The sequence below is a fragment of the Nelusetta ayraudi genome, unplaced genomic scaffold, assembly GCF_046127955.1.
Source record: "Nelusetta ayraudi isolate G7.1 ecotype Tasmania unplaced genomic scaffold, CSIRO-AGI_Nayr_v1 ptg000033l, whole genome shotgun sequence".
Taxonomy (NCBI): domain Eukaryota; kingdom Metazoa; phylum Chordata; class Actinopteri; order Tetraodontiformes; family Monacanthidae; genus Nelusetta; species Nelusetta ayraudi.
In genome coordinates this window covers 3,584,823-3,600,561 of record NW_027466083.1, presented here as the reverse complement: position 1 = coordinate 3,600,561, position 15,739 = coordinate 3,584,823, and the positions used below count along the sequence as shown (strand labels likewise).

At 42.5% G+C, this 15,739-nt stretch overlaps 1 long non-coding RNA gene across 2 annotated transcripts in view; it reads right to left on the bottom strand.

Annotated features, from left to right (window-relative positions):
- LOC142891819 (uncharacterized) overlaps positions 1-14,371 on the bottom strand; it is an 84,803-nt gene extending 70,432 nt beyond the window's left edge. For both annotated transcript variants that reach the window (XR_012927329.1, XR_012927330.1), the window contains exons 1-2: positions 14,252-14,371; positions 3,037-3,122 (exon numbers count right to left, since the gene is read on the bottom strand). This is a non-coding gene — a long non-coding RNA (uncharacterized LOC142891819). The remainder of the gene's footprint in view (positions 1-3,036; positions 3,123-14,251) is intronic.
- Positions 14,372-15,739: the final 1,368 nt, after the last annotated feature.

Genomic DNA, 15,739 nt, shown 5'->3' with positions numbered 1-15,739 from the left:
GTAGAAGTAGAAGATGGGCTAAGAGGATACGATGAAATAGAATTGGTTAATTACTAAGGCCATAAATAATTAAATCATTTTTCCCACCAATAAAAAAAATAATTATTAAAAATAGCAAGCGGGTGCTCGAGGAGGCGTCACGATTGTGTTCACGTTGTCGTTTTGGTTTGTTGTTTGTTTTTTTTGCTTTTGACACTAGCTGGGTGAGATGGGAGCTGTGAACTGGAGGTGTGACTGAGTGTGTAAGTGCTGGTGGGCCGCGCAACCTTGTCCGGTCGTGATGGGCTGCAGCCTCGCTGGGAAAGGACAAGGGGAGTGGAGGACCAACAGCCGGGCGGCCGGGAAAATATAATCCACTCTAGCTGTCATTTTCCAGCAGAAAACAACAAAACAATCACCGTTAGTATGAAGAATGATTCCCCGCCCGGAGATATGATTCTATAGACGTTCCTGATGCAAGAAGAGACGATGGCCTCTGTCAACACAACTGGATGACTCACTCTGGCAAATGTTGTGCCCTCAAAATGAGCGTCCTCTTTTTTTCGAGGATTTCCAGCATTTGCGCTTCCTCCCCCAGCGCAAGACCGAAATGGTTTGTCTCGCCAAGAGTCACGTCACACAGCCCCCTCACCCCCCCTCCCCATCAACATCTTCCTCCCCGTCCCTGAGTCCACCTCGTCTGTGTTTATTGCATTGATTTGTTTGTTTGTTCCGAGTCATAAAAGGCAATTTTTTTTTCACATTTTCCTATTTGCCATTTACATATTCCTCCTGCTTTTCTTTGTCTGGGACACAATTCACTCCAAGGTCAACAGAGTTATTTTGAAACATCTATTACAATGTCACTTTGTCTTTTCTGTTGTTTTGTTAGACTGACTGAATACAACAAACAGAAAGTCCTTTAATGGCCTGCTCTGTGGTAAAAGGAGACTTTATGAAGCTGTAAAGACAGATTTAAAAGGCAAAGTTGACTCGCAATTGATTCCACCTACTGACTATTGAGCCAAGAACTGACAATTCTTTATTTATTTATCTATTTATTATTTATCCTTATTTATTTATATTGACATTCTTGAGCGATAACTACTTATTACATTGATTGCTCGCTACCGTGTTAGATGTTTCCTCCGGATAGTCAAATAAATCATTGTCCCTTTAACTGATGAGCTAATTCTCTTTTGTTGCCTCTATTCAATATCAGAACAAAACATATGGACTCACAACACATTTTAATCAAGACAGCAAACAGCTGAGCGGCAGTTTGCTGCAACACACTTGCCAGCAGGATATGTGGATATATATGAAACGTATAATAAAATATCACAGAGCAGGCATTGGAATTTGAATGGCTGCGTGAAGTGAGGAGCGTTTCCCCGTTTAAGTGCAGATGATCAGCGTTATCTCCAGCAGAAACGGCCAGTGAGCACATAATTGCCCGCGCCGGCTTTAATTTGGGCTCTGCCCTTTCGTTGCTGGTGCCCTTTTCAGACTGAAAGCCCAAGATAAAGTTTTTTAAAGCAGGAAGTCAGAAGTGCTCTTAGTACTTCCAGCAGCCTTTCAGCACTGACGCACACGACTTGGCTCCTTTCACAAGTTTGTGCCGGTCACATTGAAGTGTAGATTCAATCCTTTTTATTTATCTTTTTTTCTAAGAAAAAAAAATAAATACATAATCACATCCATAAGGCAACGAAGACGAGTAGTACTTCCATTTCAATTGCCTTTCATGCCGGAGATGCGACTGAAAATCGACTTTAACAAGGTTGAAAAAGAGAAGGCAAACTAGTTCTGCCGTCACTCCCCGTCACCTCCTTTCCTCCTCCGCTCTCCACGCTGCAAGCGCATCGTCACCAAAGACACTGAGAGGAATTTATGCCTGAGGTCTGACACGGCACTCCGCTGTAATTTAGCTACTAAGTGATGGCATCTGATGCTGCTGCTGCAGTGGTTAGTGTAATGGTCAATAAATTTAGCAGAGGCACTGCTCCACTGTAGTCTAGTGGCTATTTTCAAAAAGCACTGGAAGTCATTTAATATTAAGATGTAAATAGATATAAAATATTTATATAGCACTTGAATAAATGAATAAATACATATTTCCTAGATCATCACAGTGAATAGCACATCAATAAATACAATTTAAAGGCCCAGTGTAACAGATTTAGTAGGATGTAGTGGTGAAAAGGTATACAGCAGACAAACAAATTATCACCTGGGCATTTTTTTTAAATAATTATTTTTATGATTGCACCTACAGGACTATTGCCACTCAGCTTTAGATATCAAATATTAAACAGCAGTCAACAATCTACTTTCGCATCACTGAGCAATTTGTGTGTGTGCTCATGTGTGTCTTTTAGAAGTGTGTCTTTTTATGGTTTGTATTTCATTTTTGCCAACAGATCGTGACGGAGGTAAATTGAGCCTGTCAAAGTAACATACCAGAGTTGAACCTATTAAGTTCTGGATGAGTCACAAGAAATTAACTTGATAGCTTGGATTTTGTGGAAAAGTACAACAGAGATGTACGAATGAAAGTTCATTTGCAATAACTGGAGAGAACTTAAGTTGTTCACTTTTGCTATTTTTTTTAATCACATTTTCTAAATTATTTGCTTCACAACTTTACTTCTTCTATTTACTCACCAACTATGAACAATGCTAATAGCAATTATGCTGTCATTAATTTCCTATTCACTCTGCAGGCATGCTGAGTGCCAGTGGGATGTCTATAGATCTAAGAGACAATCTTGACATCTGCATTGCCGCTGTTTGAAAACGCTTGTGGAAGTGATAATGGGTTTCTTTTCCACCCGTTCGCTTTGCGCTGCAGATGAACTGCGAGACCCTTCATGCATTTCAATTTTCCGACACAACTGAAGCTCCCATGGTGCCTTGCATTCTTGTGCTAAATGGCACACAATCTCCGAGTAACAAAACTGCATTTCATGGGGCTTTACAGATAAATTGGGTTTGCTTAATAGGGTGCTTTTTTCCCCTCCCAGAATGCATTTCATTCATTCATTTCACACTTACCGCGCTGACTGGCAGGCGGTCCGGAGTTCTGCTGATCCAAATCTTTCACAGCGGAGTGGAGTCCAGAAGGCGTCTCAGTAGCCTGGCTGGAGGGATTAAAGACTGCGTCAAAACATTAATCTAAAATCTCTTCATCACAGCTCCTCAGATAAAATGGAAGTATGAATGTGAGTTGTGCATGTTGAAAAGAGGAGGAGGCCCAGAGAACAGTTACTGAAAAAACGTATTGGTGGTGCTTCAAACACAATGGGGGCCAGTGAGTTGTGTAAAAATCACAGTGAACCACGCGGATAATCAGAAATTCAAAAAAAATAAAAAAACCTTGGCAAACATCCCATCAACTTGGCAAACACCAACTACTTGAGGATGATGTAAACTTATGCAAGGCTAAATATTTTTCCATCAGTCCAGGAGTTGTTATTAATTAACTTTACCTACTTATTTCTAGTGGCTTTATTCAACGGAAAGCATATAAATGTATCTCCTATTTGATGCCAACAGATCTTTAAAAACCCTGCAGTATTTCAAGGTGAGTTGTCACTCAATTTTTTTTTTCAAACTTTCATTTCACAAGCAAGAACCCAGGACGCAAGCGCACACGCACATCTCCCAATGACAAGTTTTTTTTTTTATCGCCGCCATTATTTCGAGCAAAACATATCGCAGTCATCATAGAGGTTGATGTCGCTCACATTTTGCCTGAAGCTTGTCGCCGAATTCATATCAAATATTAAGACGTCTCAGCAATAATCACGTTCAGCCTCATTAAACAATGAATTTTTCAGCCAGAGTGACAATAAAATCCAGATGAAAAGAGGTGGAGGATACAAAGCCGCGTCAGTCACGCAGCGGCTTGTTTTTCAGTGCGCAGGCATTTGTAAAAAACAGATAACAGAGAGAGAGAGACAGAGAGGGAGGGGAAAAAACAAAAAGGCTGCTGCTCCACACTGATTACTGTCTTCATTAGGCCGTGCGCATCAGCGGATGCACAAAGCACGAAGCCTCTGCACTCACCCGGCCGTTGCCGGAGCCTGCCGCCTGCACCCCAGATAAGACTGGAGGGGATCTGACAACCCCAGAGGAGAAAACAAAGAAGCAAAGTCCTCTCTGTGAAGTCTCAACAGCACCCCGACGCTGACTGACAGCCGATCCAGCTGCGAGATTCACAAACAGACGTCGCTCACGCCACTCCTCGCTTTTAAAAACGCACTCCCTCCCGATTCGCCCCCCACCTGCCCCGGACCGCTCAGAGGGATTGACGTGCGAGGAGAAGGCGCCGCCGCCGAGCGAACCCGGCGGTGCTCAGTGCCGTCTTCGTCACTCTGCAGCTGCCTCGGCCGTTCCATCCGAGGCCGACCTGTAATCGCAGCTCAGAGAGGGGAAGGCTGACGGTGTGGAGAGTTTGCCGGCAGGCATGCAATGTCGCCGCAACGTGAGGTGTGAGATGTTGTGGCCGTCGCCGGGTGTGGTGCGACACAGAAGCAGCCCATTGTTAGGGGTTGGTTTCGTCTAGATCTGTTTTTAAAGAGATGTTCTGCACCTTCTCTTCCGCGTGTCCTCCGTCTGACTTTGAGAATCAGGAAGTTTTATTGACATTGTGCCAAGTGGTAGGACGAAATTTGCTCGTGGAACATCTGCAATTACAGTAAACATCAAAAAGAGCTAAACAGTGCAACATCTTGAAAGACTCCTACACACACACTTGATCCACATCTTGCAGTCGCACTCAGATGCACATTTAAGAGAACGTGTAGACAAGCATCAAAAACTACAGACGCTCTGCAGAGAGCCCATATTGCACATAACGTCCACTATGGGAATCGTCTACTGGACTATTTTTCAGCCTGGAGGTGCAGGTTTTAACACCTCTGTAGCACCTCCCTGATGGCAACAGAGGGAAGAATTGGTTGGAGGGGTGCGAGTCATTCTTACTGGAGGCAGCATGTTGTGAAGATGTTGTCCAAAGTCGGGGGGTGGAATTCGATTACTTTTCGAGATGTTTTGATGAGGTGCTTACTGCACAGACATGGACAGGCAGTCACACTCGGTGGTATGAGGTGAGAATACTTCCAATGGTGCAGCGGTGCAAGGCTTTTAGCAGATATGGACATGATTTTATTTAATTCATACGTGTGCAGGGGAGCCTGGGCGCCACAGAACTGCAAGAATTTTACACAGCAATAATACAAAAACAATTTCAAGGTTTAAAAAATATTTCAAAGCAGTAAAAAACAAGGGCGGATAGCAATCATGGTAACCATTCTCTATAATATCTGTATGGTCTAAATAGTGTCATTATATAGCCTAACTGCAGTATGTAGATTGCAGTTAGACTGGAGTAGGTTGATTTTCTTGAGGGCTCTGAGGAAGTTCTTGACCAGAGCAGCTGTTTAGAGGGTCCCATTTCAAAGTCCCACCTCATGTTGTGTTCACTGTACCAACGTTTTCCTTGTAAAATGATGTCCCCAGCCTGTCTGTGAACCAGCCAGGATTAAAAATGTCCGTTCTTTACTTCTTTTGCTTGACTTCACTTTGCTGAAAACGCACATCTTTGGAAATGAGCCCTTGGCCCCGGTGTTCGGTGGGGGGGGGCAACCTTCAAAACAATCAGGCTCAGCAAAGTGTCAGTTTTAGCAGGATGTTGTAAACAGAGGTATAAAATTGAGATATTTGGGTCAATTTGTGGTTTGAGTCTGCGCCACAGGAGTCCAGGATGAAAAACAAAGACATGAAAATGGGAGCTATAATAGCACAACAGAGCTGTGTCAGCATGTCGCTGACATTAATTACTCATAACCTGGGTGCTCAAATTCTCACCTTCCCTTCAAAATCGATTCAAGTTTGAATACTCTTTTCCATTGGTTCATGGACAGGAGGAGGAGCAGGACTGGGGGTTCTGGTTGGGGTCCAACAGCCAAACGTTCTCGGACGACGTTGAACCTCATTTGCTTTATGATCATTAACAAAGTCTCCAATGTCTCACTGATTGCGTGGCACTAAGTTGGCCATTGATTATCACCACATGCTGATGCTGCCACGTTTTGTTGTGATTGCCAGATGAGAATCTGGTTAATTATAATAGTGATCACAACAACAACTGTTTTGTTTCCCGGCAGAAAAAGGGGCGGATCCTCCTGCTCCCCGTCGCCAGGTTGAAACACGAGGTGCAGACAATTTCGAGAATAGACCACTTCGTCTTTTTTTCAGACCCCTGGTTGACCTTCTCATAGGAGGAGGAAGAGGAGGGTCAGTTTTCTCAGCCGGTTAAACTGAAGTAGAAATCTTCTCCACTTGTTAAATGGCCAAGAAAAGGGGACGTGGCCAGCTGTGTGATTGGCCATTCATGACGGGCCTTCCACTGGCAGCAGTGCGTGCGGCCCAACTTGGCCGCCGTAAATCAGAAATGGATGCCGACCAATTACCAGAGGGGACGTCCGAATAACAGCGGACAATAAATCTGATGAGAACATTCTCCAATAATGAAATGGACATGAGGGGGTGGGGGGCTTGGGGGGGAAAACAGAAGAAAAAAAAATTCAAAATTCTCTCTCTGTCTCTTTTCCCTCCTTCGAGGTTCTGGCTCAGATTTGTTGACTGAACCCTGCTGCCGTTAGATGTTGGTTGCACTCGGTTTGCGTCAGAGCCGCTTTGTAAACGTCAGCTCGGTCGGTCGGCTGGCTTTATACGACTGCGATTACCCCACAAACGATCGGCGGTTTATCGTCCGCGGTTCTCCAGATTCGAGCCGCCTCCCCAGGATTACACATTATCCTCTCAGCGGCAGAGCGGCTGGCTACTGTATGTGCCGTGATTTGCACCCTTGCCGCGATGATGAATGAAGCCGCACTCCTCCGGCCGGCTCTGTTGGCCGTCGTCCATGTAACGAATGGCGGCGAGGTAAATCACAGATCAAGCAAAGAAACAAACAAACAAAAAAACCTCCTTGATGATATGTTAGCATTAATATAATCATACCTTTTAGCCATTCTGGCACATAGGAATCACGCTGCAATTACCTCTCCAGGGCAATGTCTGTCCTGAGTTCATTTATCCACTAACGAAGAAGAGTTTGATGCTACCGAGGCACAGAGAGCAGGGCCTGAAGTGGCCGAATGTTGTTGTTACCAATTTTAATGTCTCTGTTGACAAGAGGACATGAGGCTCTCAGGTGACAGAGACAACACTTACACGCTAATTATTATTATCATGTTCTTGAAACAGAGCCAGCAAGTCTTTTTGCAGGATGCATGTTGTAAAAAGCTGTGCACAAGCCATTCTTTTGTAGGTCTTCCCTGAACTCATTCGTCTGTGCGCCCACAAACGCAAAAAGAGGAATACCAGCAGCAAATGGTCCGCATCTGGCGCCAGCACTCAAAAAAAGAGCCCAGTTATAACATTTATAAAGGAATCCAGTTGCTTTTACAATCAGTAACCAGGTAAAGTGATATATCTGACATCGACAGCAGCTAAAATAATAACAGTAATAATAAAGATATATATAATAATGATAACGATGATGGGCAAGCTTCTAGTGACCACAGATGGTCTTGAGAAAAAAAAAAATCCTGGTTTTACTGAGTTTTAATGGTTTAGCAACAGAATACATTTCTCGTTTGTTATAAACCAGCGGCAGCCCCCGGGTCATGTGGAGTAGCTTTTTATGCTTCATATATCTGGAGCAAACTCTCAGACAACTTCAGGTCTGCTAAATCTCTCGGCTCTTTTGAATCCAGTTATATTTTTTTCTTCGCTTTTTTTCCCCCATCCCACCGCCTCTTTTTTGAAGCCACACAAACGCTTGCTTCTTACACCGCAACGGCAACTGAACTTTTGTACAGTTATTTCATTTTGTACCAGTTCATCTCTACATGTGTGTTTGTATAGACAAAAACCTGTCTCTTACATTGCATTCACAATAAAATATAGTTGCTCCTGCTGAAAAGGCGGTGCATTTCCACGACAAGACACAATGAACTTCTTCCTCCACTCTTGCTCTTTGGAAAAACTTTGTGTAGTCAGTGTTTTAACGCTTCACCGGGTGAAAAGTCCCCTGGCTAAGTCAGAAACTGACCAAGCGACCTCTCCTGACAACAGAAAGTTTGAAAACTGCGGCAGTAAGAAGGTATAAATCACCACTCGCCTGCTCCTGCATTCTGAAAACATTTCCCTCTTTCTGAATTCCAGCATGTTGGCACACTGCATGTGAATATCAATTAATGAAGCTTCTGCTTACCACAATTACTCTCAGTACATTACGGTCCACTGCACATTTCTGCAGTTGCCATTTGCCTTGGCATATGTTGAAATTACATTTACCTCAGCAGTAAATGTAATGAAGAATATTTTGAACTATGCTGAATGAGTGAACAGTATGTGGGATAAGCTCAGAAAAAAAAAAAAAACACATTCATCACGTCAAAGACGGATGTGATTCCGGCGGAAAGGAAACTGCCTACGGCAAGTGATAGCAGGGGGTCTATGAGATGTGAATTCAGTGTGCAGTTGGTGAAGAGCATATCAAACAGACATGAAAAGCATCACGACTGCTGTTTTAGTGCCTGGGGAGACAAAAACTAAAAAAAAAACTAAAAACATTTGGAAAAAGACGGAGGCGGAGGGTGGGGACCTCTAATTGATGCTTTTGAACAAACAGATATAATATTGCAAACCTCACCATCATCATCATCATCATCGTCATCATCATCATCATCATCATCATCATCATCATCATCATCATCGCCATCGTCATCATCATCATCATCACCATCGTCATCATCATTGTTATCGTCATCATCATCATGGTCGTTATCAAAGGGCGTTAAAAATGAGCAGTTTGATGTTTTTATCAGTGGCAGAATGATGCAAAGTAAATAAATCAAAACACAGCCGCAGCGCTGATTATATCTGACTTCAGGCATGCAGCCATTTGGTCGAGATGGTTTATGGGGGAAATTTATCACGCTGCAAGTGGGCCGGTCGCACCTCTACGGTGGGAAGATTTAATGTGATGATGGTGACGCAACACCTAATGGACACTGGAGATGACGGTGCTTATGCTCAGACTAAAGGACAACTTGTCAAAGGTCACAGACGAAGCCATTAAGTTTTTTTTTGTTGTTGTTGTTTTTTGCTTTGCATCTAAAAGCAGTTTGCCTTCTTAGACTAACTTTCCCTCAGAGGATTATTTGTCTTTTTCTAAGGGATGAAACTACTGTCACAGCATCCACACTAAATTCAGCCTGGCAGCAGCCAGTGGTCACATCTCACAGTAGCTTCTGCCTTCTGGCCTCCTCCCATGGTCTTTGGAAGTAGCTACTTTGCTGCTCCGATACCTCTGACCTCGTTCGCCAACATCAAAAGAAGTCGATTTGTTCTGGAATCCTTGCGAAGCTGAGTCTGGCTGAAAATGCTGTCTACTGAAGGTTGGCAAGACGGATGAGCTGTATTTTTCGGAGCTGAAATCTCAGCGATCCAGCTGCCGCACAAGCCTAATTCATTGCCTGATATGAAGCAAACGGACCTTTGAGGATAATGAAGTTTAAGCCTGACCTTTATAAAGCAAAAGGCCTGAAACCACAGTGAGAGTGTTTCACATGAGAAGCTAAAAATTCTACGCTGCTACCACCACACTTTATCGTGTATCTTGAAGCAAGTGAAGTACCGTCACTATAAATAACCAAATACCGCACTGTTCATATTCTAGAGCTTTAACTGTATATTAAAAAATATATATATATCTTCTTCTTCTTCCTCTTCTTCTTCTACCGCTTATCCGGGGTCGGGTCGCGGGGGCAGCAGCCTTAGCAGAGATGCCCAGACCTCCCTGGCCCCAGTCACCTCCTCCAGCTCCTCCGGTGGGACTCCAAGGCGTTCCCAGGCCAGCCGGGAAGCATATTTATATATATCAATAAATAAAAACCTTGCTGGTCCTTTTTAGCTCAAATGCGACTTGACGCCCTGATAAATAACAAAATAAAAGAAGAACTATTCTGCAAGGGGCTTTAAAAGTCAACAGTACAATCTGTAGCTCTAGCTAAGAAGTACCTGGCAACAGAGCAAGTAGAGCTAAAACAAATGTATTGTGGGCACTTTTTATTGATCTTGGTTGCAGCCTGGCAACTGAGCACTATACAAATATACCATCAGCTTTGAAGCGATAAGAGGTGCCAGCGGAGTACTTCATTCACTTCCCATCATGGAAATGAAAGCACTCGCTAAAAAGTCCCGGCTGCCGTCTCAGAAAGATGCACCGCGTCCAAGTTTAACACGTGTAACTCGATTAATGCGGCGTCTGGCGGCACAAAGGCGCCGTAAAGTGGCCCACAGAAGCATTTCAGTTCAAAAATACATGCAGACATAAACATAACAAAACGGGTCTCTACAAAAACAGAAACAAATGAGCCTTTAGCAGCTTTCCAACGGTGCCCTCTGTGGCCACTGGATATGCAATGGTTAAACTCACTATAAATACTCACTGGGAAAGTCAATGCTTTTTACTGTCTTGAGTTGCCAATGAGAACTGGTTTTAAGAGTCATTTGACAAGCACTGCTTACTACCAGTCCCCACTGACTCACATCAAATTGATTCCAAAAGGGAAAATAATCTGTGAATAAATAGCGAGTGGTCAACAATTATCAAAAAACATTTTTTTTTCTCAGTTTCTCAACCGAGTGACTTGTTCATGTTAGGAGTGGGCCAAAGAACACCATGAGCCACTTAGTGATGTGTTCGCTCGTAGCTCAGAGTCTAAGCAGGGAGTGAAAACTCACACTGAGCTGAAACTAGAAATCAGAGCTGTTGATTTTCCAACTGAGCTGATGAACTAGCTAACTGTCTTTTTGGCGGTTAGCTAGCAGGCTAGCAGAACTTGTTATGGGGGGAAAAAAAAACCCAGAAGACATATTGCAATTGTTTTCATAAACATATGTTCACAACCTGACACGCCTTCGAGGAGCGACTATGATGAGGCAACAAGTGTGCGTCACGCAAACAGTTTATGGCAGAGCGTGCGTCGTGCTTGCCAGCAGGGTTTCTTGCCCACTTTGATCAAGGCAAATAATGCAATTATGTTCATGTGTACATTACAAAGGATGCGGCGTAAATACTTCTCGTATCCTCGGCACAAAACTGCACTTGGCTCAATAAGCAAGGAAAACAAAGAGTCCGTCAAATATGAATGGGTTTGTTTCCCCCACTGAAGACAGCTGGAGAGCGTCTGTAGTGTTTCAGTGGGTGGGTGTGTGTGTGAAGGCACAGACAGGGGCCTGAACAGACCCCCTGGGGCTTATTTATATGGCTCTTTTTTTATTATTCAAATCCCATAAACACCAGAGCTTCCCCAGGTGATGCTTTATCAACAGCTCCACCACCTCGAGCAAATATTGCTTATATCAAATTTCCCCCTGGCTTGCCAAGTTCACTCCTCATGAGAAGCTACACACAGGGGGCGCGCATGCACACACACACACACACACACACACACACACACACACACACACACACACACACACACACACAGACAGAGTCTGGCAGCAAAGCTTCCTCTACGGAAAACTTTACTTATGTCATGTGCAAAGACTGGTGATGGATCCCTGTGACGCAAGCTTTGCATAAGTGACAGCTCCAAACAGAGGGTAAAGAACTCTATGGACTTTTAAAAAAAAAAAAAAAACGACTTTAACCCTTAAACTTGTTTGGAAAGCGGCTTTGGAACGTTACGGTCCACTTGCTGCACCAACGTTAGACCCGTAACCGTCCTTTGGTCTTTTCGCACGCCTGCGTTTGCCACTGGCACCTCTGCGGGGTGGCGGTCGTCTAAAGCTTATTAGCCAGCGACGTTACAGTGTGAAGCGTGAACTGACTATGACTGTGTGTATACCGGCAATGGCGCAATGTATTTATTGCTCATACCAATGTTACGACGGCAAATCCAGCCCACGCCTTCCACCGATGACTCGCGTCCGTTGAGCCGTCACTTAAATTGATGGCATATCAGTCGAACACTGATTGATGTTTATTGTTCATCTAAACGCTGAGCGAGGCAGCCGGCTTGTTCCAGACAGGTCAGGCCTGTGCACCCAATGATGAAGCGACAGCAGAAACATACGGACTGGAAATGTGGAGTTGGATAGCTACAGAGTTCATCTGCGCTTAAATTGTAGACCTCACTGACATAGAAAATGAGATATATAAATCGCACAAACAGAACAGTGAATGAGCATGACCCGCTTTGCTTTCGCAACACCGACAACACAGTGTTCGTACACAGGGTCCCGTGGTTTTTTTTTTCTTTCTCTTTCCGTCAGGAAGAAAACATACCTATAAGCACGGCATCTTCTTTCCTCTAACACCGGATGAGAGGCAGAACACGAGGCTAAAGGTGTTGTAAAAATGGAGGCATTTGAGGGAGAGCAAAAAAAACACGTACACAACTTTTTCAGTTTTCACATTTTGCTATTATGTGAAGCATACTTTAGGAATTTAGCACATTTCTTTTTTTGTATTTTGTTTCAATGTATTATTATTTTTTTTAAGTCCTTTTTATTTTTGCCAAACTCACACTACAATTTTATGTTTTCAGACATTCACTCTTGCATTATGTTTAGGTTTAGTGAAGTCAGTATGAGTGTGACAGTCACTGAAATGTAAATCTAAATCTAAATCGACTGCTGAAACTTTGCACCTTGAGAACATAGGACCCTACAGGCTGGGACTACAGCTCCATGGGAACCACAGAACCATAGAACTTGGTAATACAGGACCAATAGACCACAGGATCCCAATACCTTCCATGATAATCCTGGTAACACAGGACTGCCTCATCAATTTTGCCTACATTGATTTGTTTATCATTTTCATTATTAAAAGTTCCCTTCCTCTGTTATTTTTCTCTTTTTGTCTTTTTCCCCCTTTCTTATAAATCAGCACAAAATTAAGGGAATAAATCAATTCTCTTACCACCGAGTCCAGTTGATGATTGCAAATTGATTTCCTTTGGTCATGGGGTGAGGAAACACGACCCCCGACAGTTTTAATCCAAGAAAACTCTTTTCTTTCTCAGATAAAAAACAATTTACCAGACTGTGTGTCTTACAAAGAGACATTGGTTGCCGTTCTGTATTTATAGCACTTTGTGTCTTGAAACCGATAAGTGCACCGGCATGGCAAAAGCAATATGCATTAAGGTTTGGAATGTAAACCAGCCGCCCACTCGCATGCTCTTTCAATTATTCTGGTTCAGCCCTCATCTCGGGCTGACGTCGGGCTGGCACGAAAATGCGTGAAAAAACAAATGTTGCGGTAGGGTCACTTTAGAGGATGCAACAAAGCAGACGAGAGAGAGCCATCGGTCAAGCTCCCCGAGTCCCCGAGGAGATTTAATCAGCTCAAATCGAAGAGCCCACACCTGTGGGCGGGACTGAGTTTTAATGCATGGGATGTGAATGCCGAAGGCCTCGGCGCAACTTTTAATCAGGGAACAAATCAAAGTACGCGGGGTGAAATGCAGCGACGGCGCCGCTCCAAACGCGTAGAGTTTCGCGCATAAAACCTTCAAAGCTGCAACTTTTCATACGACTAATTGAGTGAAAATTGATAACATTACGCCGACGTCTGCGGGACATAAAAGCCTCCAAAGAGTCATGTTTCCATTTGCGCGTTTCGAAGAGTGCTTCAAAACCTCCCATTGAATCGGAAACCTGCAACATGCAAAGCTGTCACGTAGCAGGTGCCTGAATCCAAGGATAAGCTGGGAGGCAAACATTACTCAGTGATTAATCTTTTAAGCTGTACAATATTTGATATATATCCATCAGGATTTTACTGCGCACGGCTTTGGGTACTTTACAGGTGTTATATGTATCAGTCTCATTTCCAGGTCGTCAAATATTTTCACAAAGGGGGATTTTGGATTGTGAAATACTGCCACTTTGGGTGGGTTGCCTTATCAGTTCAGTCAGTCCACCCATCAAGGGAATTCATTCACTCATTCTGGTCTGCTGGAGCCTCTCCCAGCTGTCTTAGGGTGAAGGCAGGGTGACACCCTGGACAAGTCAGCAGTTCATCGCAGGGCTCAAGGGAACTCCTTTTGGAATTTTACACGGAATCTTACACAACTGACACAAACTTATAGTTCGATTAAGTTCATTATTTCTTCGTTTTTCATAGTTTCACGGTCTTTCTTTTGTCAAGACAAGGCCTTTCTGTTTGTCTTACCTTCTTGACATGTTTCGGCGGCGCGTCCGCCTTCTTCATAAGTGTCACAAGATGGCGTGTGTGACATGTCCTGTCAGCTGACGTAATGGAGGCGCGACCAACCTCTGTAACATCAGCTGACAACTCTGCTGAAACATGTCAAGAAGGTAAGACAAACAGAAAAATCTTGCCTTGACTAAAGAAAAAGGAAGCTAACACAAACTTAGTTTACTCGGAATGTAATCTGACATAAACGGATGCACCCTGTCAAAAAAATGTTCACCAGCCTGCAGTACTGCGCTCAAGAAGAATTCAGGGTTTTTAATGCAACAACTGCAAGCCTCGAAATTAAATAAAAATATATTTCCTGAAGGTTTAACGGCTTTAGTGGATAATTGTTCATCTGAGGTACATCTGAGGCTAAGAATGCAGGAGCCTGCCAGAACTGTTCTCATGGGTAACATAAGAACATATCTGCAGAACATATCTGCAAACAGGGCCATTATTGACTTTTTATATATGTGTTGTGATACACAGTATATAGATATAGATACATATATGTGTGCATATATGTACAGATGTACAGCGCCTTGCAAAAGTATCCAACCCCCCCCCCCCCCCCTTTGCTTTTATCTATTTTGTTAGCTTTCAGCCTGTAATTTAAATGTTTTTCACCTGAATATTTCGTGAGATGGATCTGCACAAAGTAATCCAAGTTGGTGAAGTGAAATGAGAAAAAAATATATAAAAGAATAATTTAAAGAAATAAAAAAGTGGAAATTGGCATGTGCATATGTATTCACCCCCTTTGCTATGAAGCCCCTTAAAAAGTGCTGGTGCAATCCATTACCTTCACAAGTCACAGAATTAGTTCAATGAAGTCCACTTGTGCTCAATCTAAGTGTCACATGATGTGTCAGTATAAACACACCTTCTCTGAGAGGTCCCAATGGGCTGCAACTCTATTTAGCTAATCTAATCTAATCTAATCTAAGAAATAGATAAAAGCAAAGGGGGGGGTGAATACTTTTGCAAGGCGCTGTATGTGTATACATATATATATATAAATATATATATATATATATATATATATATATATATATATATATATATATATATATATATATATATATACACATATATACATATATATATATACACATATATACATATATATATATACACATATATACATATATATATACGTATACATATATACATACATACATATATATGTATATATATACATACATACATACATATATATATATATATGTATGTATATACATACATACATATATATATATACATATACATATACATATATACATACATACATATATATGTATATATATATATACATATATATGTATATATATATATATATATATATATATATATATATATACATATATGTATATGTAAATATATATATATATGTATATGTAAATATATATATATATATACATACACAGACACAAGACTTCACCCAACGCAGCCTGTCGACAG